At 42.4% G+C, this 25990-nt stretch overlaps 2 long non-coding RNA genes across 6 annotated transcripts in view; one reads left to right on the forward strand and one right to left on the reverse strand.

Moving 5' to 3' along the window:
- Nucleotides 1-25990, forward strand: part of LOC132683374 (uncharacterized) — a 54126-nt gene that overhangs the window by 22186 nt on the left and 5950 nt on the right. For 2 of the 5 annotated variants that reach the window (XR_009612195.3, XR_009612192.2), the window contains 2 exons: nucleotides 8526-8722; nucleotides 11145-11238. This is a non-coding gene — a long non-coding RNA (uncharacterized LOC132683374). Of the gene's footprint in view, nucleotides 1-8525; nucleotides 8723-10327; nucleotides 10419-10513; nucleotides 10615-11144; nucleotides 11239-25990 lie in introns of those variants that run through there. The other 3 variants (XR_009612193.2, XR_009612194.3, XR_013549767.1) reach the window with 3 other exon arrangements.
- Nucleotides 10449-25990, reverse strand: part of LOC144612761 (uncharacterized) — a 33257-nt gene continuing 17715 nt past the window's right edge. Inside the window, exon 3 of the long non-coding RNA XR_013549768.2 lies at nucleotides 10449-10516. This is a non-coding gene — a long non-coding RNA (uncharacterized LOC144612761). The remainder of the gene's footprint in view (nucleotides 10517-25990) is intronic.

Below are 25990 nucleotides of genomic sequence, written 5' to 3' on the forward strand. Positions count from 1 at the left end.
GACTTTCTGTGACTGATGGCAATTCCTGCAGAAAGACTCAGCAGAAAGCCAGCCACAGGACTGGGGATCCAGCGACCTGCCCTGCAGGGGAGCCACAAGGCACCACAAGCAGCCACTGCATCCTCCCAGACTGGGCTTGCCCCGCGGCCACACTCCCATGACACCACAGACCTCAGCTTCTGCTCCACACAGCTCACCCCAGGGGTGATTTATTTGAACGTTAGTGTACATTTTTCATTTACTTGTGCGTTTAATACTTTGAGTATGGATTGCGCTGTCAATGTGCAACGACTCGGTTTCTTTTGCTCACTTTTATATTGCCTACACCTAGAAAAAGTACCTGGACTACGATAGGCACTTAGCGAATATCAGCGGCCAATTCTGTGGCCACTGAATGCAGACCTGAGTATGACATGCCTATCACACCGAATCCTCCAAGCCCTGAAGTCTCCCCTCCTCTCAATTTACCATCTACATCTATTCTGAAAAGTAAGTAAAGGAGAGCAGAAAAAGATGTTTTGGAATCGTGCTGAGTGTGTCCTTTGGCATTACGGACTGAATTGTGTCTCCCTAAATTCATATGTGGAAGTCCTAACCCCCACTACCTTACAATATGACTATTTGGAGATAGAACCTTTAAAGAGGTAATTAAAATCAAATAAGTTTATGTGGCTGGACATAATCCAATAAGACAGGTGTCTCTTTAAGAACAGGTGATACGAGGGATTCGGGGGCATAGAGACAAGGTCATGTGTGAAGCAAGGAGAGAGATCTCAGGAGAAACCAAGCTTACTACCACATTGATTTTGGACTTCTCAGCCTCCAGAACTGTGAGAAAATAATTTCTGTTGTTTAATCCACCCCGTCTGTAGTATTTTGTTACGGAAACTCTAGCACCCTATCACCCTTTTCCTCTCTGAAACTCAGTGTTCTCATCTGTTAACCAAGAGTGATAATTTCTAGTTGACAAAAAGATACGAGGGTTGAATGAGATAATACGTGAAAATCCCTGCATGGATGGTGGTATCCTTCACAATGTGGGGAGGGGAGGGGCACAACAGTAGCAGGTAACAAGCTCAATCTGGGACTTTGTGATTATCAGGTGCCCATGGCACAACCAGGTAGTCATTCTAGCAGGCAGTGGCACACTCAGTACTGGATAAGCGTTTAATCAGTATTAATCAAATTGCTTTATCTTCCCTGCCTCCAAATTTTCCCTCTCCCTCATTGTCATGCATTTCAGAATCCAAGTCTGGCTTTCTCCGCCTGCTTCTCCACCTCTACTCTTCTCTCTCCCACTCCTTATAGCACAAAGAATAAAATGTCTGTCTCAGGTAGCTGGGGAATCATTGCTTTTTGGAAAAAATATAAATAATGGAAATGCACACAGTGTATGCAAGATAAATAGAAGGCTTCGGAGTGGTGCAGGGCTTCCTTTGTGATACAAAGACGAGCCTGGGAGGTTTGGAATGATTTATGAGGTTTTTGATAGTACTTACTGTGAGGAGAAAGCGATGGAGGCAAACCAACTCGTTTATCAATATGAACTACTTCCTTCCAAAATCGTGCATGGAAATATGTGAATAGAATGCCCTGGGCAGGGATTGTCTGCACTTTAGTTGCTTCTGGGTTTTAGAGAAACAGATTAGAGTGCATTAAATGATTATATGTGGGACATGCTCGCTTACTGTTTATGCTTTGAAATGAGGGAAGCCCATGCCAAGCTCAGCATGTGTATGCATGTGCATGCATGTGTGCATGCACGCACGGGTGTGTGCACATACATGTATATGCATGCATTTAGACCAAAAAGTGAACTGAGGAACTGAGAGAGAGGAAAAGGCTTACTGTTTGCTAGTATTTAGTAGTCTTTATCTCAAACTGCAATCTCTTTTCTCTGGATACCTGTAGTCCTCTGAGCACAGTGTTAGTCAAGACTAACAAAGTGACCAAACAGAAGAAGATAAGTAAAGTTATCCAGAGAAAAGCCCAGACTGACTTTCAAGTCTGACCCACTCCTAGACTTGTTGCCATTGACAGAATTCTGAGCCACAACATGTTATAACCAGGAAGGGATACCAGTGTCGCTTGATTCAACTTCTTCATTTCAGAGACAGGAAGGAGAGAAACAGAAAACCTAAGTGACCTGTCCATTGGCCCATGGAAAAGCCAATGGAATAACCCCATACAGTCTATGCGGTTTTCATGCTGTGAGGTCACTGTGATTCTTATGAGAGTCAAGGTCAAAGATGACAGGTTTCCGAAAGAGCATCCCTGGAGCATGGCCTTTTAATTCATGGAATCAAAGGCTACTTTGCAGTAAGCAGCTCATCTGCTGCTGGGGCAGGGCTTCTGGTAGCATATAAGGCACATTTGTGGCAAACTAGAAAAAGACATCCTCCAAGTACATGACACTGGGAAAGAGACATACCTTTTGAGTTAAACAGGGACCTCTCCTTTCCCACTCTGAGTAGGCATAGCATTCCCACAATGCATAGTTGGCAAGTGGAGTGCAGGCGGGATTTCGGCTACCACTTAACCCTCTGCTGGGTGCCCTTCTACAGAACAACCTGCTCAACTATCCAGGGCAGCCTTTTGCAGAGCTATGTCCTCACTATGGCTGAGGGAAGGGCAGAATGAGTGGCTAGCTCAGTGAGATCTGGACTTCTCTAAGCTGCCTCACTGTCTCTTCCTGCCTCCTTCACGTCCTTCCTCGTGTATTCTTTCTTTTCTCTCTGTCAGCTAAAGTGGTTAGCATGTCCCCATCCTGGCACTAAGATGCTATTTCAGAATAACAAACCAAGATTTATATGCTTGCACTTAATTTGGTGGGTCATCAGCTCAAGGGACACCTTGCCCAGATCCACCCTTCCTCTCCTATAAGATTCCATCGTTGAAATGTCTGTAATCATTTCTTTGATAAATGTAAGCCATATACATAGCACAGGGTGGTTAATAGCTTGCTTGGGGCTTTGCCTCTTACTTAACATTCAACATAGTTTCAGTGAAGCCTAGAAGTCACAATTTAGGGTCATAAATATGTGTTTCAGTCCATCTGTTTGCTCAGTCTATTTTTCATAGCTCTTCACTCTTTCACTAGCTGTTTAGCATTTTTATTTGAGGTTGCTACAATAAATGCAAATGGGAAATAAAAGCCTTCTCTTGCATGTTCCCTTATGGCTAGAACTAGGCAGTGAGAAGTATGGGGGAAAGCATGAGATAAACAGCCAGGAGACCTCATACAAGCCCCTTTTCTGTCACTTCCTAGACAAGTGACATTGGGTAAGACACCTAATTCCACCATGTCATGGTTTTTTCCCATGTGGAAAAAGGAGAAAAAATAAAGACTATCCTTTTCAAATGAGACAATGTGTATTAAAAAATGCCAGGGGCACCTGGGTGGCTCAGTCGGTTGAGCGTCTGACTTCGGCTCAGGTCACGATCTCGCGGTCTGTGAGTTCGAGCCCCGTGTCGGGCTCTGGGCTGATGGCTCAGTGCCTGGAGCCTGCTTCCGATTCTGTGTCTCCCTCTCTCTGACCCTCCCCCGTTCATGCTCTGTCTCTCTCTGTCTCAAAAATAAAATAAACTTTAAAAAAAATGCCATAATTCCAAAGCACTATGCAACGTTTATTATCATTCATTTTTATTGCATTTGTGGCTGATTAAAGGTAGCTACAAATTCTTTGCCACTGCTGACATCAAGAGGTGGAGTCTATTTCCATTCCTACATGAACACATGAAATCTGGACTGGCCTTGTGACTGGCTTTGACCAACAAACCAGAAGCTGGGGAAGAGCAGAGGCAAGCAGTAACAGAGGAGGGAGACGCCTGGTCCTCGAAGGGGACAGATGATGGGCAGATCATTCTAGCAGTTCCCTGGGGTAGAGCTATACTTGGGGTTTGCAAAGCTGAGAACACAGTGGTGAAACCGTGGAAAGAGGCCTGGGAAGGAAGCAGCTGAGAAGCTGTGGGAAAGAAAAAAGATTTTCATACCCACACCAAGCTTCTGTTGAGTGAAGGAGGAAGAATGTATTATGTCCCTTATTATGTCTCCCCACTCTGGGGAATGTAGTGAGATTTAAAGAAGAAATAAAGGGGGGTGTGGGTGCCTGGGTGGCTCAGTCATTAAGATGAAGCATCCAACTCTTGATTTGGGCTTAGGTCATGATCTCATGGTTCATGAGTTCAAGCCACATGTCAGGCTCTCTGCTGACAGTGCAGATCCTGCTTTAGATTCTCTGGCTCCCTCTCTCTTTCTCAAAATAAATAAATAAACTTTAAAGAAAAAAAGAGGAAAACAAGGAAGAGGTGAAGATGGGATGGGAGGGAAAGCTGCTATGGGAGGCTGAGAGGTTTAGCAGAAGCATGGGGATTCAGAGTCCACCAACCTGGGGCTTGATGATGGCTTTACTACTCACTAGTTGTGGGACTCTGCATGTTCAACCTCTCACAAAGGGGTTGGTACAAAGGACTGGAGGCAGGAAACTTCATGGTGGAGACCACCACTGCCACCCCCCAACTTCCACCCCTCTCTCCTTCTCTGGGCACACACTTGGTCTGTTTCCCAGACTTACTTGAACTTAGGTGTGGCCACATGACTGTTTATTCTGAGAGAATGAGGGCAGACAGGAGGTGTGCCTTCTCCATTCCTGACACAGAAAGGACTCCCATGCATGTTTTTCCATTCTTGTTCCCCTTTTCTGAAAACTGGAGTGTTCATACCCAGAGAGCCCTTGAGGGCCACATATTGAACACAGATAAGTCTACATCACTCAATGTCTTTGAAATATTGTGCCAGAGAAAGCTTCCCCATCAACCTTGTAACAAGAAAGAAATTTGTATTGTGCTAAACCATCAACACTTTGGGATCCATTTATTTCCACAAGTTAATGCAATTTGCTTAGAATATTGTTACACGCCCCAGAAGAGAGATGATGAGGATCTGGACTAGAGATGAGGACTTAGGGGATAGAGTAAGAAAAGTAAACTGTGGCTCAACCCCCAGGAGCTTCTCCCATATTCCTCATCAGAGAGGGTGGTGAGGAGTTAAGGAGTGAGGCATCCTTTGGAGTCAAATGAAAGCTCTACTGTCTGGAAGGAATGAGCAGCCAGACAGACCCACAAACAAGTAGCCAAACAGATAATGGAGCTGATGGTGGAGTCATTGTTAGAAAAAGTAGTAGCCATGGCGACAGATATCCAGCAAAGCCATCCAGAAGCTGGGAGCTCAGAGACAAACACAATAGGAGAACTTCCGGAGCAGAGACATCATGGAAGCAGTTCAGACTCCCTGGGCAAAGCAGAGCTGAGGGTCCCAGGTTTAGCTTGGGGAGTAGGTCCTGCACATCCATTTGCCTCTCTCTCCTTAACCCAACATGCATATAAGGCTTTGGGGGACCCACGCTACAGAGTAAACAGAGGAGGATGAAAAGACCTCAGAACTGACCTCAGAACAGAGATTTGCCTGAGTCCCTTCCTTTTCCACCTTTCAGTCCTCTTCTTGAACACTTCCCACCCAGATGCTCCCTAGCTGTTTCCTAGGAGGGGTGGAGCCCAGACTTTGGTGCAGACTAAAGCGTTTTGAGATGAATGGAGCTTCAAACATTTGCTAATAACCCATTTTGGAAGTTTATGTGGAGTGTGGGGGTGGAGGAAAGCAGCTCTTTAGTAGGATAACTGATGGTTTGGGCGGATCTCACAGGCAATTGCTCTGAGCCACTATTTATCCTATTTTCCTCTATCTACCTTCTCCCAGGCTTGCCTAATTTCCCAGATCCTTTACCAAGTGGTTAAGAAATCCGTGTGCTCGTCCATCTCTTCCCCAACCTATTTTCTTTTGCTGCCAGCATCTCCATTTCCACTTCTATTTTTTTCCCAGATTTTAATGCGGCAAACTCTGTGAAACCCTAATTGAACATTTTTTTTTCAATGTGAGAATTTAGAGCAGAATGGAGCTGAATGGATACTGTGCAGAGGGTTGATTTTCCTCCAGCAGAGCATCCTTTTTATGTGCTGGAAAAGACATGACATTCATTAAAGGATAATTTTCCCCAAAAAGGGCAAAATTATGTCTCTCATAGAGCCATAAAATGAACATGTGTTAAAGATTTTATTTGACTCATTAATTAAGTGAGAGAACCAGGCAGATGTTATAACTGGATTAAAGAAGTCAAAGAAGCACAAATTTCTGCTCCAAATTTATATAAAGTAAAAGAATGTTGAAATTAATGTGCAAATGGAGGCAAAACCCTTTTCTTGGAGGCTGGTCCCTCTCCTGGACAAAATCCATTTGCATGTTTATAGACAAGAATTATTTTGCATTGCTATCAGTTATCTACAATTTTCTGAGTGAAATAGCTCCCATGGAATCAGAATCAGACAACCCAGAAGGCTGTGCCTTAGACAAGGCATCATTTCCCACTGAAACATTCAATTTTTTATTTTACATTTAGACCAAATGCATGGCTTGGGCAACCTCAGAAAAGGCAGGTTGCAGTTAACATCTTAAATGTATAACAATCTGGGCTGAATTAATATTGATTTAGCTTCAATAGTATACCAAAAATTCTTTTCCTAATGCGCTCCATCCCACTTACGTTGTTATTGTCACAAATATTTTTTTATATCGTGTTAAGAAGGAAACTTGGGTCTAGTTGCAATGTGCTTTGTAACTGCCACACAAATAACCCAAATCTAAACTTGACCCTGCCTGATTTTCATAGAAGGGCATTACATTGTATCTCATGTTGAATTAATCAACATGAATTAGGCAGCCATAGAGTCAGAGACCTGTGATCTAGCTCCAGCGTTCTGGCTAAAGAGATGTGTAATCTCTGAGCCTTGGTTTTCTTACCTGCAAGGTGGGGAAGGGCAGACTAGATGTTTTCAAAGGTTTCTTTTTGTTCTCTGTTCCTGCTTTTCATGCCAATGGGCTATTTTCTGTTTTATATTACTGTGATGGTTAATTTTATGTATCAACCTGGCCAGGCCCTGGTGCCCAATATTGACTGAATGGCCAATTATTCTGAATGTTTCTCTGAAGGTGTTATGCATAAAATCAACACTTAAATTGGTAGACTTTGAGTAAAGTAGATTGCTCTCCATAACGTAAGTGAGCCTAATCTAGGCAGTTGAAGGTCTAGTCAGTTGAAGACTTTAATAAAGCAAAGACTTGGGGCGCCTGGGCACTCTCGCGGTCCGTGAGTTCGAGCCCTGCGTCGGGCTCTGGGCTGATGGCTCAGAGCCTGGAGCCTGCTTCCAATTCTGTGTCTCCCTCTCTCTCTGCCCCTCCCCCGTTCATGCTCTGTGTCTCTCTGTCTCAAAAATAAATAAACGTTAAAAAAAATTTTTTTTAAAATAAAGCAAAGACTTACCTTCCCCAAGAAAGAAGAAATTCTGCCCACAGACTGCCTTTGGGTTTGAACTACAACTCTTCCCTGAGTCTCCAGCCTGCCAGCCTATCCCATTAGATTTTGGATTCACTAAGCCTCCACAGTGACAAAAATGAATTCCTTAAAATCTCTCTTTCTCTTCCCCTTTCTCCCTCCTTACTTCTAAATCTATCTATCTATCTTCATCTCTACAAATTACAACATATATAGAGAACCAACAGGATATGTGTGCATGCATATATATATACATATTCATATATACGAAATATTTATTTATATATAATATGAAATATAAATAAAATATGAAATATCCTCTGAAATCTGATAAAACCTATGATCTTCTGCCCATACTCAGGACATAAGAACAACGTTTTGCATACAATGTCAATATATTCAAAGGTCCTTCCAGACTTCCTTCATAAAATCCAGCACATCTATTGAGTGGGAAGAAGAAAAGAATATTTTGAAAGTGAGAGTTTGGTTCTCTGATCATGGATGTTTCATATTTTGACCACCAAGTGGAGTGGGCAGCTGTTACATAACTGACCTGGAGGGTCAGGAGCCTGTAAATCTCTTCCCAACTTCCCAGTAAAATCTGGCTTTCTCCCCAGGAAGTAGAAACTTAGGATTATTATCCTTGGTTTTTCTCTGCCATGTCCACACACCCATCTGACTCATGGATTTATTAAAGCCCAAGGGTAAACAGATGGGATCAGGCCAAGGAAGCTAAGTTGGTTGGAAACCAATGGCCCATTTCATACTGGTGATACATCAAGTCCATTTGGGTAATTACACCAAGTGTACCAATGATCTATTATGAGATGAGGGAGTCTCACAGCATTGTTTTTTTAAGCATAAAACATACCATGACAATATTGGGGTCTTATAATATATTAGGCTCTGTTCACACATTCATGCTAATACAACACACTCACACATGATAATTTATACAACATCCTTTCTTATCTTTCTTTTTGTCTCATTTTCATTTTTAGTTTTTAAACAAATAATGAAACTGAATGGACAGTAGAGTCAAGTGACTTACCTAAGGCCGTAAAGCTAGTAAGGGGCAAAGACAAGACCCAAACCCAGATTCTCTGGTTATAAGCTCCTTCTCTTTCCATTGCATCACAGCACCTCTCCCATGGTCTGCCCTTTCTCTGCCACACCTCTTCTTGAGCAGTCATGGACAAGTGCTTCACACGGAATGCCAAATGTGAGATGATGAAAAAGAAGGAAAAGAAACACCAATTCTCAATGAACCAATCATTGACAAGGGAAACAGTGTTGCTGCAAAAACATGGTGCCCAAAATGCTTTATTCGTGGGAAGGTAAGGAACACAAACACACAAAAACACACACACACAACTGGTAGAGTCTAGATTGTGAAACCAACAGAATAATCTTCATGGCTGTTCTGACTGAAGAAAATACCCAAAGATTCTTCTATGTGGTTTGCCCATATATACCCCCTATAAAAAAAAAGACTTGTAATTTCACATAATGGATAAGCTTGATGATGAATATGTAGGGTTTTAGTCACTCAGTGTAACTTATGCAGCATCGGTTATGGTCCAGACTCTGACCCCAAAGAGGCTAGAGAATAGCTCTAACACAATAGGATTCCTGGGTCCTGCCTTCCAGGAGTTTTTTTATCCAGACTTTCCAAGTAAGATTAAAATTAGAGCTGGATAGACGTACAACCAGTCGGCTTTGTTAACTCCAAGAGAGAAGCGTTTAATTTTAACTGGGTGATTGAGAAAGGTGTCATAAAGTAGGTGAAATTTGAGCTGGACCTTGCAGGCTAAGAGCAATTTCACTTGGCAGAAAATGGAGGGAATTGCATTTTCAGTTAAGAAACACACATGCAAGTGTGAAAGCATGCGGTGTTCAGGGGAAAGGAGACCAGCTGATATGTCCAGCACACAGACAAATAAGGGCTATGGTGGGAGATGAGGCTGGCTCTACTGTAGGCTTTGAATGCTAAGATGATAAGCGTATAGAAGATTTTATTAAGGTTCCCAGCTTTCCATTATTCGTTCCTGCAAAAAAAGTACACATCTCCAGATATTGCCATGGGATTTTCAGTTCCCCATTTAGAAGAGTACACACTTCCGCGGCACCTACGTGGCTCAGTTGGTTAAGCATCTGACTCTCAATTTCAGCTCAGTCATGATCGCAGGGTCATGGGATTGAGCCCCACATTAGGCTCCATACTAAGCATGGAGACTGCTTAAGATTCTCTCCCTCTCCCTCGCTAGCGCTCTCTCTCTCTAATTTAATTTAATTTAATTTAATTTAATTTAATTTAATTTAATTTAATTTAATTTTTTAAAAAAGAAGAAGAGTATACAGTTCTGCTGCATTGACCTTAGGCTTGGTCATGTGATTTGTTTTGGCCAGGGCATGTCGACCACATATGCCATGTTTGAGTAGAAGCCTTAAGAGCCATTCTTTGTTTCTAATAGCTGTCTTGATTTTTCTCTCTGTCACCAAAATGCTTACCCCATGGGGAAACTGCTTTTCCAGCTAAGTTCTGGAATGCAGATGACCTACGCAGTAAACCCACTGTTGACTCCACAATGATCCATAACTAACATACAACATGAGTAAGAATTAAACCTTTGCTATTATGCGTAACTGAAATGTTGGGATTGTTTGTTGCCAGAGCAAAACCAACCAGTAAGTGTTTTTTGTTTCGTTTTGTTTTTGTTTGTTTGTTTTTTACTTTATTCTGAAGGCAATGGACGTTGTAAAAGACAACGAAAAATGTCCTTTCTCCCCTCCCTGGCAGTTCTATGAATTTCAATGGGAACAAAATCTTATTTTGATTTCTGACTCCATTCAGATTCAATTACTTTTTCCATATCAGAGATATTCTGGGGGAATAGAATAACAATTAGCTTAATATTCACTCCTTGTAACCACTGGGTCAGATTCACCTGGAATTCATGAAAACGTGATAAACAGCACCGTGGGCTTCCAACATTTCGTAGCCGATGGCAGCAGAAGCAGCATTTCCTTCCAAATTGTTAAGGATATCACCAACGTGCCAGATAGGAATAAAGATTTCAAATTTAAACTTGAGGGTGCATTTTCCAATGATGGAATATTCCATTTAGGCTCTGCGAGGGAATAAACAGACACTTCATGTTGGGATGATCGCCAGGGAAATGACTTGTTAATGCTGGCTAGAGTGCCGGAAGTTTGTGGTGCCTCCAATGTACGTAAGCTCAGAGAGGGTTAATCTTTGTTAGCTTAATGAGAAGAATTTGAGAATGCATTTGTTAGAACCTCTATGTCTTATGTATCACTTGATTGTGTCCCAATAAGGGTCATCATTCATCATGTAGTGAGCGAGGGAACTTGATAGGTGGAGAGTGCATGAGCTTAAATCACACTGGTAATACTGATGATAACAAAGAAATACAAAGAGAAGGAGAATGGAGTCTGGTTTACTAAGCCTCAATGGCAAGAATGGCTCACAATTTACCAGTTATAGATTCTGGGGAGAGAGCTACTTTTTAAAATCCCTGAAACAAAGTTTTCTCATTTATAAAGTAGATGTAATAATACCTCTTTGCCGTAGTGATTGTGAAGATAATATGATAAAATGAATGTAAAGTACTTGGCATGTGGTAGGTTCTCAATAAATATAGCTGGAGGTTTTTTTTTTCCAACTTTTAGCTTTTTAACCCCTTTCTCACATGAATGCTTTTCCCTAACCTTATCAAAATTTTACCCACCCCACAGCATCTGGATTTACCATCTCACCAAGGCCTTCTCCAATTTCAGTCTGTGATAGTCTACCTTCTCTGAAACAGCAGTAAAGGTCATAGATTTTTTTCAAATATATTAATTCACTCATCCTTTTTTTTAACAAATATTTCTGTAGTAAATATTTTGTACCAGGCATTGTTCTAAATGTTGGAAATATGGCTGTGAACAAGGTCTCTGCTTTCATTGGGCTTACATTATAGCAGGGAGAGATACATAATTAGTAACCAATAAATAGGTACCATGTCAAATGATAAGTGCTATGAAAAAAGATGTAGGGCAAGTAGAAAATGGAGTGCCAGAGTGGGAAGGATATCAGGTGGTCAAGAAAGGCCTCACTTCAGTGATTCTGGAGTAGAGGCAGAGAGCCATGAAGAACCTGTGGGATGAAATTTCAGATTAAAGGATCTAGCCAGTGCAAAGGCCCTGAGGCAGGAGAAAGCCTGGCATGCTCTAGAAAGGACACTAGTGTGGCTGAGCAGAGTGAGCCAGAGAGAGAATGACAGAAGACTCAGTCAGAAGGATAGCACCTGGAAGGTGATGAAAAGGTCTTTGATTTTTAGTCTGAGTGAATTGGGAACCCATGGGAGAGTTTTGAGCAGAGAAGTTACATTATTTTACTTAGATTTTTAAAAGGCTCACTCCATATGCTGTGTTGAAAATAGACTTCAGAGGAACAAGGACAGAAGGAGAAATGAAGTTAGGGGCTTTTGCAGTAAGAGGTGAGAGACAAGATGGTAGTAATGGAGGTGGTGAAAAGTGGTCAGAGTCTGGATATATTGTGAAGAAGGAATAAAAAGATTTTCTGATAGATTGAGAATATGAGGTGAGAGAAAAAATGAGTCAAGGATGACTCCAAGTTCTTTGTTCTGAACAACTGGGAGGATGGGGAAGATTGGGAGGAGTAATTTAGGGTAGAGGAACAATAGTGTTCACTTTGGCATTTGTCTGATATACCTATTAGATGACCAACTGGAGAGCTAGTAGGCAGTTGGGTATGTGAATCCGGAGTTAAAGAGAGAAACCTACTCTTGAAACATAAATTTGGGAGTCAAAAGTGTTTAAATTAAATGTAAAGCTGTGAAACTGGAGATCACTGAAAGAAATTTCAGGGCTTGGGAAGATGAGAAGAGACAGAAGACTGAGAAGGAGCAGCCAGTGCAGGGAAATGAGAATGATGCCCTGGAGTCCAAATGAAGAGAGTATGTGAAGAAAGAAGAAACAATCCACTGTATAAAATGCTGCCATTAAGTTGAATAATAAGAAAACTGAAAACTGTGTCTTGTATTTGGTAATATGGAGGCCACTGAAAATCTTGATAAAACCATTTTGGCGGGGAGCAGTGTTAAGAAGGAAAGCATTGGGGCGCCTGGGTGGCGCAGTCGGTTAAGCGTCCGACTTCAGCCAGGTCACGATCTCGCGGTCCGTGAGTTCGAGCCCCGCGTCGGGCTCTGGGCTGATGGCTCGGAGCCTGGAGCCTGTTTCCGATTCTGTGTCTCCCTCTCTCTCTGCCCCTCCCCCGTTCATGCTCTGTCTCTCTCTGTCCCAAAAATAAAATAAAATAAAAAAAAAAAAAAAAAAAAAAGAAGGAAAGCATTACCGGTGTGTGTTTAAGAAAGACTGGAGAGAAGGGAGATGGAAATACGAGATTTGCTATAAAGGAGAACAGTAGCTACAGGGCAAAGAGCGGTCAAGGGAGGTTTGTTTTATTTGTGTAGGACGGACGATAATTCCACAGGTTTGTATGCTGTTGGAAATAACTCCAAAGGAGAAAAAATATTGTCAATCAGGAAAGAGAAGAGGTAATTTCTGGAAATATGTTTGTGGCTAGGCAAGAAGGGATGGAAACAAGAACGCAGTGGAAGGATTTGGCTTCAGATGGGAGTCCAACCCCATCATCCAGAGCAACACGGAAGAAAGCAGGACATTTAGGCACAGATACAGTTAGTTGGGGGATGTGGGAGTTGGGAGGATAGGGAGGTTCTCTTCTGAGAGTTTCTGGTTTTCCCTCCACTGAACTGGAGGGAAAGGGAGGTAAAAGGATGGAGGAGGCCCTGGAGGCTCAAAGAGAGAAGAGAACATGTGAAATGGTTATCTAAGCAAGCAGAGACTTGAATGGATCTTAACAATGCAGAAGGATGGCCAGCAGCTTGAAGGGCCCACTGAGGCTGGGAGTCATGAGTTGAATCTGAGACTTATCAGTGTGACTGTGGACATTCCCTCCCACTCCCATCAGCTGCTGGGGTGCCAGTGATGAGTAAGACGGAGTTTGGACTTAAGCAGGGTTTTACCTGGCATATGTGAGGAAGGAACAGAAGGAAAAGCAACAAAGGGAATGTGAATAAAGGTAGTGAATGCAAGTGAGAGATTGTTAATGTTGGGCCATGAAACATTAGCTGAGTAGGGGGGTGAGGGACACAGAAAGGGATGGATTATAGGTCCTGGTGAGGATGAATAATTGTTGGTGTTGGAGTACTGGAGGAAGTGGCCTGGAAAGATTGGGTCAGTAGCCTGAGAGTGGGAAGCAGTAAACGGCCAGGTCTAGGGTGTGACTGCGGACTGAGGTGAGGCAGAAGACAGTCATTCATCACCACCACATGGGTCTTGTGTCCCCACTAAGCACTTACAAGAGAGGAATCATATCTTGTAAGGCTTTACCTTTCTTCCCAAGCATCTAGCACAGTCAATGGACCTAACAGGGGCTTTGATAATATTTATGAATTAAGTGTTTCAACCATTGAGAAATACAGAAAATTTCAACCATTGAGAAATACAGAAAAATCAGGGCAGTGAGACTCAGATTTTCTGCTATAAACTACCACTTTCTGCATTACGCCCCAAAATTATTGCCAATCCATTGGAATCAGGTAGAGGGTATCCCTGGCCCTACCGGGATTAAAGTAATGGTTTCAATTATTCAAAGCCAACCATAGAATTCCATTTCATTTATAATTTGTGAAAACATGAATTTGGACTTACTGGTTTTGAGCCTTAGCTGGTGAGTGAGACTAGCCAGCTACTTAACATCTACTTCTCAGTGTGGCCATGTTATTTTATCACTATTATCAGATCTTTACATCTCTGTGATGAGAAGAAAATGAATTACCTATAAAAATTGCCTAAAAATGCAGTTTCATTTGGAAATCCATAGAGGTGCCTGCATGGAAATCCATAGAAATGCCTACATGCAAACCTTGAAACTGTAAAAACAACTAATTTTCACATGCATTTTATTTAAATGGGCTCACTGCTCGTAATCTGTATTTCAACATATTGCTAAATACTCAGGCCAAAAAGTACTAAATATTAGGAGAAATTATCTTCAGCCAAAACTAGCATTAGTGACAAGCTCAGGGAAAAAAGAGAAAAAACTTTTTGGGGTCATGGGCTGAGAGAATGAAAATAAACCAAGATGAAAACACACATACGCGCGCGCACACACACACACACACACACACCTTGTCAGATAAGGTGCACTCTCTTGCCCAGCAGTGGAGAGATAACTGGGGGGCTGAGGTTTATAGTAATCAAATTTGATCACACAGCAGCTTCGGCAAGGAAGGATTGAAATTAATGTTTTGGCAAGAGTCTACTTCCTCTCCTCTTATCCTGCCCAGAGGGACAAGGCATTCAGAGGGACTGGGCGTGACAGTAACCCTCCACTGTGGTCCTTACCCAGTGTAGTTCTCTGCGATCTGCAAATCTCCCTGACCAAGTTCTCACAGCCGCCCTAACACCACAGGTGTTAGTGTCTCACTTTGAGAGGATGTGAGCTGGAGGCCGGGTGGTCTGCTCAAGGACATCCAGCTCATACATGGCAGAGCAGTGATTCAAATCACATCTTCGGGGTCCAAGTCAAGCCTTTTCCACACTCCAACCAGCTCTACATTTGTGAGTCCAGCTTGATGACCACCTTGTCAGCTTGCACAGGACATTTGCCCTGACTTGCTGATGGTGCCTTTCAATCAGGATTACCATTTGGGAAGAAAGAACATCCCAGAGGCAGGTTTTCAGCCTTGTGCTTTCTTCATTATGTCTCATATGTTTCTTCACATTCTCATTCCCTCTGTTTTCCATCACTTCACACGGGGCTGTTACATATCTACGATGAATATTCTGTCACTCTGCCTCTTCCTTCCAAACCAGTTTCCCTATCGATATAGATTAATCTTCCTAAGATGCTGGCTTCATTACTGATTTTAAAACACTCAGGATATTGTCCTCAGGATCAGGTACAAACTCCTTGGCTTGACATTCAAGGCCTTCACAATTTGGCTCCAAACTATTTTGTAATCTTATGCCCAATTCCCCCTGTCCTTGGTCGCCCCAGAGCATGCATATTCCCAGATCTGAAGCTTTATGTCCTATGCTCACTCTGAATAGTGTTCATCCTCATCTCTCCTCTTACTTCTATATATTCGATTTCTATTATTTTAAAGCTGAGGTCTAGTTTTACTCCTTCGGCGACTTTCAGGGCTAGAGCCTTCTGTTTGCCCCTTCAGATCCACTTTCCACCCGTCACCCTGCTCTGAGCCCCAGGAAACGAGTGCCATGGGTGGGCCCTCTTACTCTCTAAATACTGAACTCTCTGTGGTTCTGTTCCACCCAACATTTACCTTGGTAAATAGCCTTTTTAAAAAAGGAAAGTCTCCTGTAATTCCCAATTTGAACCTAACACCTTCTTCCTACCAGGCTCCTGATGGATACCTTTTCGTTCCTCAGGACTTATTTATTGCTTTAAGCCGCCTTATATCATAGCAAAGACTGTCTTGAATTAAAGACCATTCCCCTCTGTGGTTATATATTTCTAGCCTGACTAAAGTTTCCTGAAGGCAGGAAATATGTATTATGCTCCTGTGTATGCCTTACCACCTCCGATCCCAACAATACTTAGCACATCTTTTATTTGTTATGTATCTCTGTATAGAGAACACATAAATTGATTAGAAAAGGCAGACCTACTTAAAGTAAAAAAAAAAAAAAAAACACGCTTGAAAGTAATTATAAAGGAAACAAGTAATTGAATGATGCCAGGAGTTGATAATGATATATTGTACCTTCCTTCTCCAGGTAATTGGTTCCAATTTAGTCCTGCTTAGAATTAAGCAGATCATTACAATAACTCAAAGACATCCCCATTGGCCGGTTTCTTCCTAGCCAGTTGGGGACACTTGCAAAGGGTGGTAGCAACTTTAAGAATCTGCCACGATCTTTTTAGTCCCTCAAAAATGGCTTCTAAAAGACCTGGAAAGCGATTTTCCAGAAATCAAGAGAACAACCAAAATTGCTGTAAAAGGTAAATTTATCTCCTGTGACTTTTGTGAATACTGAAATAATAAATATAAAATACCAGGGTGCCTGGGTGGCTCAGTCGGTTAAACGTCCGACTTCGACTCAGGTCATGATCTCACAGTTCATGGGTTTGAGCCCCATGTCAGGCTCTGTGTTCACAGCTCAGAGCCTAGAACCCATTTCAGAATCTGTGTCTTCCTCTCCCTCTGCCCCTCCCTGGCTCGCGCTCTGTCACTCTCTTTCTCTCAAAAAAGGAACAAAACATAAATAAATACATAAATAAGTAAGTACATAAATAAATAAATAAATAAATAAATAAATAAATAAAACTTAGTTCAATGCCTGGTCTGTGGTATTATTCAGTGGGTTTCTCCCTTCCGTCTTATACTAAGATGCGTATACATTATATATGTACATATAGACACACACATATAATTATATTAAAATGTAGACTTATATATACAAAGTATACATAGGTTTAATTATAAATGTGTTGCAAACATTAAATATAGCACCAACATAATACAGACTGTACTTTTGGAAGCTTAAACTGAGAACAAAATGTATCTGCTTTTAATTATAGTAAATATGCAATACGTTAAGAGAAATAACCATTTCTCAAAATTCATAAGCAAGAGAATCACTGCCTAAGACAATTTGCTGAGAATTAAATGTAGTCTGTACAGTGTGTTTCTGGCTATTGTGAATTGCAGCTGGGAAAATGTTTTGATTGTTTTATTTAATTGCCTCGGGCATTATAATTGGCTCTAAGTCTAATCTCTACAGGTTTTATAAGGATACTTTAAGAAGAAAGACCACCGAATCAGTTGACTAGAAAAGAAAGTTATAAAGAACCAGCTAAAAAGTGTCTTTATTCCCTTGTAAAAATCTCATAAGTAACGCAAAGTTGACAAATGCGTTACACTGAATCCCAGCTCTAGGTTAGATGGGAGTAAATTGGGCTGTTTCAGATAGCCTCCATCTTTGCTTCTTTCTCTTCCTGCTTTTCTTATCCCTTTGCTACTTTGTTTCTGGGTCTCTGCTTCTTTGACCTTGGCTTCTACTGTCAGGTGGCTTCCGCTCTCTGTCTCTTTCTGTGGGTTCCCTGGCTTCCTCTCCATTCTATTGTTGGCTGAGTCTGCGCGTCTCAAGTGTCGCTAGTCAGGGACTTTCTAGAGGGTCAGTTCCCACTCACAGAACATGTCTGTAGAGCTGAGCTCCGGCTCTTCCTCTGCTTCTAGCAGTGTGGCCTAGGGATGGTGTCATGTGATACCTACATTTCAGAGAGACTCCCCCAAGTGGTCTGTGGACACAGTTGGCACCAGTGTAATAACACCCATGGGACACCTTCCCTCTGGCTGCCCAAGACTGTAGATGCCGCCAGTTACAAGACATTAAAATGCAAACGCGTGGGGCGCCTGGGTGGCTCAGTCGGTTAAGCGTCCGACTTCAGCTCAGGTCACGATCTCACGGTCCGTGAGTTCGAGCCCCACGTCGGGCTCTGTGCTGATGGCTCAGAGCCTGGAGCCTGCTTCCGATTCTGTGTCTCCTTCTCTCTCTGCCCCTCCCCCGTTCATGCTCTGTCTCTCTCTGTCTCAAAAATAAATAAATGTTAAAAAAAATCTCTTAAAAAATGCAAACGCGTATCTTAGAATCAGCAACATAGGTATTATTAATTTATAGATGAGGCTTAGTGCCATTCCAGCCGCTTTCCTGTGGAATAGGTGGGAATATATGAAGTTACTGAGTGTGTACTTGTTTGGCATTCTATACGCTTCCTTGGCGTCATTAAATGCTCAGAAAAACCCTTTGAAATGTGTGTTGCTTTACAGATGAGAAACTTGCCTGTGATCATAGATCGTGAACTAGCAGAGCAAGAATGTACCCCCAGGTCTTTCTTGTTGTGAGCTAGGCCAGCCTGTGAAGGTTGGACTGTGATTGGAAGGTTGGATGAGGGGTACCTGGGTGACTCAGTTGGTTAAGCGTCCAGCTCTTGATTTTGACTCAGGTCGTGGTCTCATGGTTGTGAGATCGAGCCCTGCGTGGAGTCCCATGTTGAGCCCCACATCGGGCTCTGTGCTGAGCATGGAATCGGATTAAGATTCTCTCTCTCCCTCTCTCTCTGCCCCTCCCCTGCTCACGCTCTCTCTCTTTCTCGCTCTCTCTCAAAAAATGGGTGGGCTAGAAGGACAACCAATATTCTTAGCCCTCTAACAGACCAGCAAACTACCAGCATCGAGGACACACATGAATAAGTGGGTGCAACTCCCTAGCGTCTGAGGTCTGGTAGTTAATACTGCCTGTTGGGAATAGGGAACTAGCCCCTGGCTTTCTGCACCTGACACCCTAGCCTTGAGTGGGGTCTCATCAGCTCCCAAGGGCCTATCACCTATCACACAGGAAAGCCACACTATGTCCGTTACATTCTGCATTCATTTCTCATCATTTTGTCCAGCCTGATCCAGATCTGACCATGGTCTGCTAAGGAGTCTAAAGCCCTTACTTTCTTTTTGCTGTTTTTCGGTGGCAGTGGTTTGCTCATTTGGCTCTACAAGTCTAAAAGGATTCCATTTTATAAGAAGACCCTAAAAACATGATTTAAGATATTTTCCTTTCATTTCATTCGGCAGATAGACAATAATGAACCCGGAATTTATCTAGTATAAAAAGGACTTGAAATGGGAACACAGTTGGTGCCTGGGTGGCTGAGTTGGTTAAGCATCTAACTTCGGCTCAGGTCTGATCTCATCATTTGTGAGCTCTAGGCCCACGTAGGGCTCTGTGCTGACAGCTTAGAGCCTTGGAGCCCGCTTCAGATTCTGTGTCATTCTCTCCCTCTCTTTCTGACCCTCCCCCACCTGCACTGTGTGTGTCTCTCTCTCTCAAAAATAAATAAATATTAAAAAAGATTTTTTTTAAAGAAAAAAGAAACGGGAACACGGCCATTTCAGAGTATTGTACCTGAGATAGAGATTTCCACCGTGGGCAGAGAGGAATGGCTGGAGGTAAGATTTCATCATTACAGACTACATTGTTGCTCTGAGCTCCTCAAACTCTCATCAGGCAGCCAGGGGCATGTGTGTCTAAACGGAAAAAAGCAGGGCGCCTGGGTGGCTCAGCTGGTTAAGTATCGGACTTCGGCTCAGGTCATGATCTCACCGTGAATTCCAACCCCAAGTCGGGCTCTGTGCTGACAGCTCAGAGCCTGGAGCCTCCTTCGGATTCCGTGTCTCCCTCTCTCTCTGCCCCTCCCCCACTCACGCTCTGTCTCTCACAAATGAATAAACATTTAAAAAAATAATAAAAATAAAAGGAAAAAGGCAAAGGGCAAGAAGTCAGACCACAATGGGGCTATAGCTCTCCACAAGATGGGAGTCTTTGATGCGGCTCACTTTTGTAGGCCCTGTTGTTCCTGAGGCAGAGCTGTAGGAAGCAGGGCCAACTGCCACTCCTACAAAGCCATGGCAGATAGTCTAATCTCCAACTCCATGACGTGCCCTTGGGCCAGAGTAACTCGCGTGAACTCAAGGTTGCCCTCGGTTCCCTCGACTCCCTTCCAAAGCCAAGAGAACCAATTCATGGGAAGGTCTCTGCCAAAGTCTGCGAGATGCAGTAGACTTCAACAACAATCATAAGCAGCTGCCACATATTGGGGACATCCCTTGTTTCGGACGTGTCACACATTTCATCTCATTCGGGCCTCCCAACCATCCTATGAATACCTATTACTACTCCAACTTTAAAATAAAGAGACTGAGATCTGGAGCCAGCTAAACTACTTGCCAAAGTTGACACAGGAACAAATGGCCGAGTTAGCACTCAAATCGAGAGCTGAGTGATGCCCAGACTGCTACACCGTGCCACCATCTGAATTCCCAGGGCCTAGACTGGCCACATCTATGGTGACCGATCAAAGATTCCTATTCCAGAAAACAAAACAAAACAGAACAGAACAGAACAAAAACCAAAATGCCTATAGGTTGAGGTAAGCTCTGCTTCAGTTCATACTCATAGATTTTAAAACAAATAAATGAAGAAACCAATACAAGAATTTTGTGTTTTCTCCTGCCTTTAAGGCTGTTTACATTGTGTGGGCTTGATGCCAACTCCTCCTTTTTCCTCAGCTCCCTTTGACCACCAGCTTCAACATCCCATCCAGCTCTTGGCTGTCTAGTGATTGACTCTGCCATTTTTGACCCCCTGGCTTACATCTTAGCTCCATCCTGGCTCACCCCAATTCGGAAACCTACTCCTTTGGCACATTTCATACCTGTAGCTGTTACCTGAACACCTCTTCCCTTGAGTTCAGCAGGTCAAGTTCATGAAACCACTCTGCACAGAGGGTCTCTAGGAAATGGGTGGGAGTTGAGAAGATGAGTCCCTTAGAATTCCCCATCAGGCCTTGATCTTGATATAAAACCAGTTGGATGGGAATATCCAGGACACAAAAAGAATTGCCTGGCAAACCAAAGTTAGGTAGTCAAGTTCTGTTGGAACTCTGTGGTTTATTGTTGGGTCTCTGATTGTTCAGTAGTAGGGTTTCAGGCATAGAGGAATAGGAGCTGGGTGTGTGTGTGTGTGTGTGTGTGTGTGTGTGTGTTTCTGACTGAGCAGGTGCAGTGCAGAAAGGTTGTATTAGGAGGAAACCTAGAAGCTGTGATTTAAGAAGGAAAAGGTAAGCAGATATGGGGTATTTTGCTCAGAGCAATGATGTAATCTGTAATGATGAAATCTTACCTCCAGCCATTCCTCTCTGCCCACGGTGGAAATCTTTATCTCAGATATGGGGAACTTTGAGTGATCTTTCCTTCTCATCTTCCAACTTTTACTTTCATAAACACTTCTTCCTTTTTTCCTCATTGGTCAGTTTATACACTCAACAGATACTATATTGTATCTGAGTTCCTGGGATTCTGCATTCACTCTATGCAGTGAAAAATTTATTCTCATCTACTTTCCTTATGAAGAAGAACATTATTCCAAATACATCTCCACATATCCTTTCTGGAAGACATTATTGACTCTACTGCATCATCTCGCAAATTTTCTCCTTAGACAAAACTCAAGAAACGCTCAGCTGCTTCTCATAAAGGAATTTTGAGGCAACATTCAGACCTGCCAGCCATCCAGAGGCCCGTGTTGTTACCTCAGTGCCATAAACTTCAAATGAGTCTCCTGGCATAACAGTCTGAGAGATTTGCCAGTTCTAAATGAATGATTTGCTCTTCCACTGGCATTCCATTGTCCTTAAAACAGAGGCAGAAAAGAAGAGAAGAAAAGGAGTGGAAAAAAAAAAGAAGGAAAGAGAAGGGACAGGAAGGGCAGGGGAGGAAAGGAAGCAAAGGAAAGAAAATAACCATTTCACCTTGCTGATCCATGCACTTAATAGATGCTCACTAAACGTTTGTGGCAGAACCCATGAGTAGTTGTTATCTCCAAACAAATGTTCTTCAAGAATTGATAAGAATCTCCAGGTGCTGACAAATGGTATTCCCTTTGGTAGAACAAGTTCCAAATTGCCGAGTAGTTGGGAATTTGTTTAATGGTGTCAGCTTGGGCACAATGTCATTATTTCATGCAAGTCCCATTTTTAAGTGCTTACTACCTGTCAAGAGCTGTGTTTGACACGTAAATTTTTTCTAATCTATTCAATAACACTGGATATGCATTTTATTTTATTTTTTCAGTTTGAAGAGGAAGAAAGTAAAGCATAACCTCTCTAGGTTATGCTGCCTGCCCAAGATTACATAGATAGTGAGTAATGTTGCTGGATTCCTACCCCAAGTAGGTCTGCATTCCTCCTGTATGGATTCACACATCTTCAACTTGTCATAACCGAACTCTAAGAAAAATACAAGAACTCCAAACATTACTTGGGATATGTAATTTATTCAGTGGGTAGGTTTTCTGAAAGCAAAACTGTTTCACCTTTATACAGCATTTTAGAAAGCATTAAGTACCTATGCAGATATCACTTCATCTCACTTATCTTCACTCAGACCTTATGAGACATTATCATTATTTTTATAGTCTAGAGAATGTATAAATTTATTGGATCAGAAAGATTGGAAAACCTTCCCCAGGACACATGGACAGAAGTAGCATAGCCAGAACTAATCACAAGATTTTTGTGGTTTTCACCACATGATTTCACATCCCAAAGATAGCAAGGAATCCTAAAAGGCTGAACAGAGAAGCAGTCAGCAGACGGGTCCTTGTCTAACACTATGGAAACAGAATTGAAAGTCAATACGTGCTAAAATATAATGCTTCACGCATGTGCCTTTAAAGAACATATATAGCAACCACATTTCAGGGGTAATTGTGCATGGTTTCTATAGCAATATGATTTATTTCCAGTGGAATTTGCCAACTTAAAATAGGTTTTTCCTCATCGAAAGAAACAAATAAAAAGTTCACTGATATTTGTTTTTCCATTATACAAAGATCATCATGTTTGGTTATGGCAAAAAGACAATAATTTTTGCCACAGAGCAAACAGGAGAAAAGGTCACCATTGTTTGTCTGAACAAAATGGATTCCCATTGGTCTTGAGGATCCGCAGCAAACAAAGTGCCGGACATGCTATGCCCAGGCTGGAGGTCGATGCAACGTTGGCAAGTGTACTACAACACAAAGAAGTTTAAGTTTGCCTTCCTTAAGTAGAAAAAAATTTTAAAGAGAAAGAAGAATGATTTTCTGCAGAAATGATCACTTCGCCTTGGATGGAGGAGGGAAGTCCAGAACTAGAACAAAACAACAGTAATGAAAGCTCATGTGACTTGTGCTTTCTCTGTCAACACCATTCTAAGATCCTCTACGCCTGGGCTCAGTTACTCTCCCAACAGCCTGCGAGGTAGAAACTATTTCTATCCCTGATTTACAGCTATGAAACCAGCACAGAGTTGTGCATCTTGCCCGAGCACACCCAGTTGGCCCCAGAAGCAGGACATTGAGCCACTCTTCTATGCAAGCATGGAAATCAAAATGAGGAAGTTTCTTGCCCAAACTCCAACGGGGTCTGACGTGACGGAAGTTAAGATCTAAGACTGCAGATCCTCCGGCATTTCCATCATTCCAAGCTGGCCCTTCATGCATGGCCTCAGGTATCAGGAGAATGGAGCCTCCCCGGAAGCCCAGTGGTAAAAGCCCTAACGCTTGTTTTTCTCATGCTTTTTTAATAAACACGCTCACTCCTCTACTTTCAAACAGCTCTCTCCAAAACTTCCTCGACAACTCAAACCCTGCAGAAGCTACTTTAAGGGTATGCCTGAATTTTGGTGGCACTACAACTTGATTAGCTGATAATTATTGAGCCTCAGATTTGAGCTTGAAGCTTTGCCACATAGCAATTGTCATGTTTGGAGGAATGGGGTTTGAACTGCATTTCTTTTAGTCAAGGAGTGATCATGTAAAATGGCTGCATTCCATACACCAGCTGTCTTTGCTGACCTTGTAGACAAAGTATTTCCAGTGAAAACAGGGACTTCAGCAGCTACTTGTTGGGACTGAAAACCAAGTTTGTCTGTGAGCTGAAGCATGAAGATAAACATAAGGAGGCAGTTTTGTATAGTGATGAATGTCGCTTCTACATGGGGGTCAAATCTGAACCCTAACAACTACTAGGTCAGTAATCCTGAGCAAGTTATACAATCCTTCTAAGGCTCAGTTTTCTCCTCTGTTGAACCACCTCCATAGTGTTGTCAAAATTAAGCAAGAGAATTAATATATAGCAGTAAGAGCAGTATCTGGCCAACTGTAGGCCTCACCCCCTGCTTCCTTTGCCCTTGGTGTTCCAATACTGAACTTCCCCAAAATGCCATGTTCTCTAAGCCTTCCATTCTGCCTGGAAGGCTCTTTGCCTTTGTGTCTTCTTGAAAACCCCGTATCATTCTTCAAGTTTAGCTCAAGTGCTTCATGACTCACCCAGGCTGCCTTCAACATCTCTCCCATCCTTCCACTGTTTCTAGTAAACCACCATTGCATTGCTCATTACACTGTAATGTTTGGCCAGTGTGCCTTTCTCTTCATTCCACTCCTTGAGTGTGCATTTATCCTCCATGCCCAGCACAGAGCCTACTACGCAGTGGGCGTTCACTAAACAGCTGTTAAATAGATGAACAGGCAAACACTGAGTTTGCCTGTAAAGTCCAGGCTTACGTCAATAAAATAAGAAAATCTTCTGGAGGTACTAACAATCTAATGCAATTAATCAGAAGGGCTCCAACCAATAAAATGTAAAGTGCACTCCCATTTTGGTTTTAATTAAACTCCCAAGCTTTAAAAATTATAATCCAAACATAATTAGACTCAGAAAAGATTCTAGATTGTTTTGTGACAGAAGATGACTTTTGAGGCTAGTGGAAGGAGACTGATACCATGACCCAACTTGCACAAGAGAAATTCCACAGGATTCAAATTCATGTCCCAAAAAGCATATCAGTAACCAACTAGGTGTTGTCTTTCACATTAAACTAAGAGTCTGTGGAAAGAGTTATAGCCCTTTCATTGTTCCAAGAGGATATGAAGTTCTAGGGAATTTTCTCTGTAATAGATCTAGAGCTAAGGGCTAAGTCTGGAAAGCAGCTCAACCACACCGTTCAAGGCTTCTCTGGCCTACAATGCTGTAGCAGGCAGGATACCAGTAGTTTGATAAGGGCAGAATATTTCCACATTTTCTAAATGAAAACCAGGGGAATATGCACTGAAGGAAACTTTGTAAAGACACCTTACGGAATGCCACCCCTCATAAAGTCTGCTGATCAGCCACCTTAAGCTGCATTAGCTCACAACCAATGGAGAAACTGGAAGTCAGTGGTATCAGGGTAAAGTCTGGATATCCCCAAGGCCCCTGGAAAAAGACCCCACAGAGCAGAGGGAAAGGCAAAGCTTACTCTCTGACAGGTCCCATAAGAATTTCTCACCTGTAGCCAGATTACACAAGATGTCTCAGGGTTGGAGAAGACCTATAATATAAAAAGCTTCTATAGACACTTCTCTAAAGAAGACATCCAGATGGCCAACAAGCTCATGAAAAGATGCTCAACATCACTCCTCATCAGGGAAATACAAATCAAAACCACACTAAGATATCACCTCATGCCAACCAGAGTAGCTAAAATGAACAAATCAGGAGACTATAGATGCTGGAGAGGATGTGGAGAAACGGGAACCCTCTTGCACTGTTGGTGGGAATGCAAACTGGTGCAGCCACTCGGGAAAACAGTGGGGAGGTTCCTCAAAAAATTAAAAATAGACCTACCCTATGACCCAGCAATAGCACTGCTAGGAATTTACCCAAGGGATACAGGAGTACTGATGCATAGGGGCACTTGTACCCCAATGTTTATAGCACCACTTTCAACAATAGCCAAATTATGGAAAGAGAGTAAATGTCCATCAGCTGATGAATGGATAAAGAAGTTGTGGTTTATATATACAGTGGAATACTACTTGTCAATGATAAAGAATGAAATATGGCCTTTTGTAACAACATGGATGGAACTGGAGAGTGTTATGCTAAGTGAAAT

This window comes from Panthera onca, chromosome C2, assembly GCF_046562875.1.
Source record: "Panthera onca isolate mPanOnc1 chromosome C2, mPanOnc1 haplotype 2, whole genome shotgun sequence".
Taxonomy (NCBI): Eukaryota; Metazoa; Chordata; class Mammalia; order Carnivora; family Felidae; genus Panthera; species Panthera onca.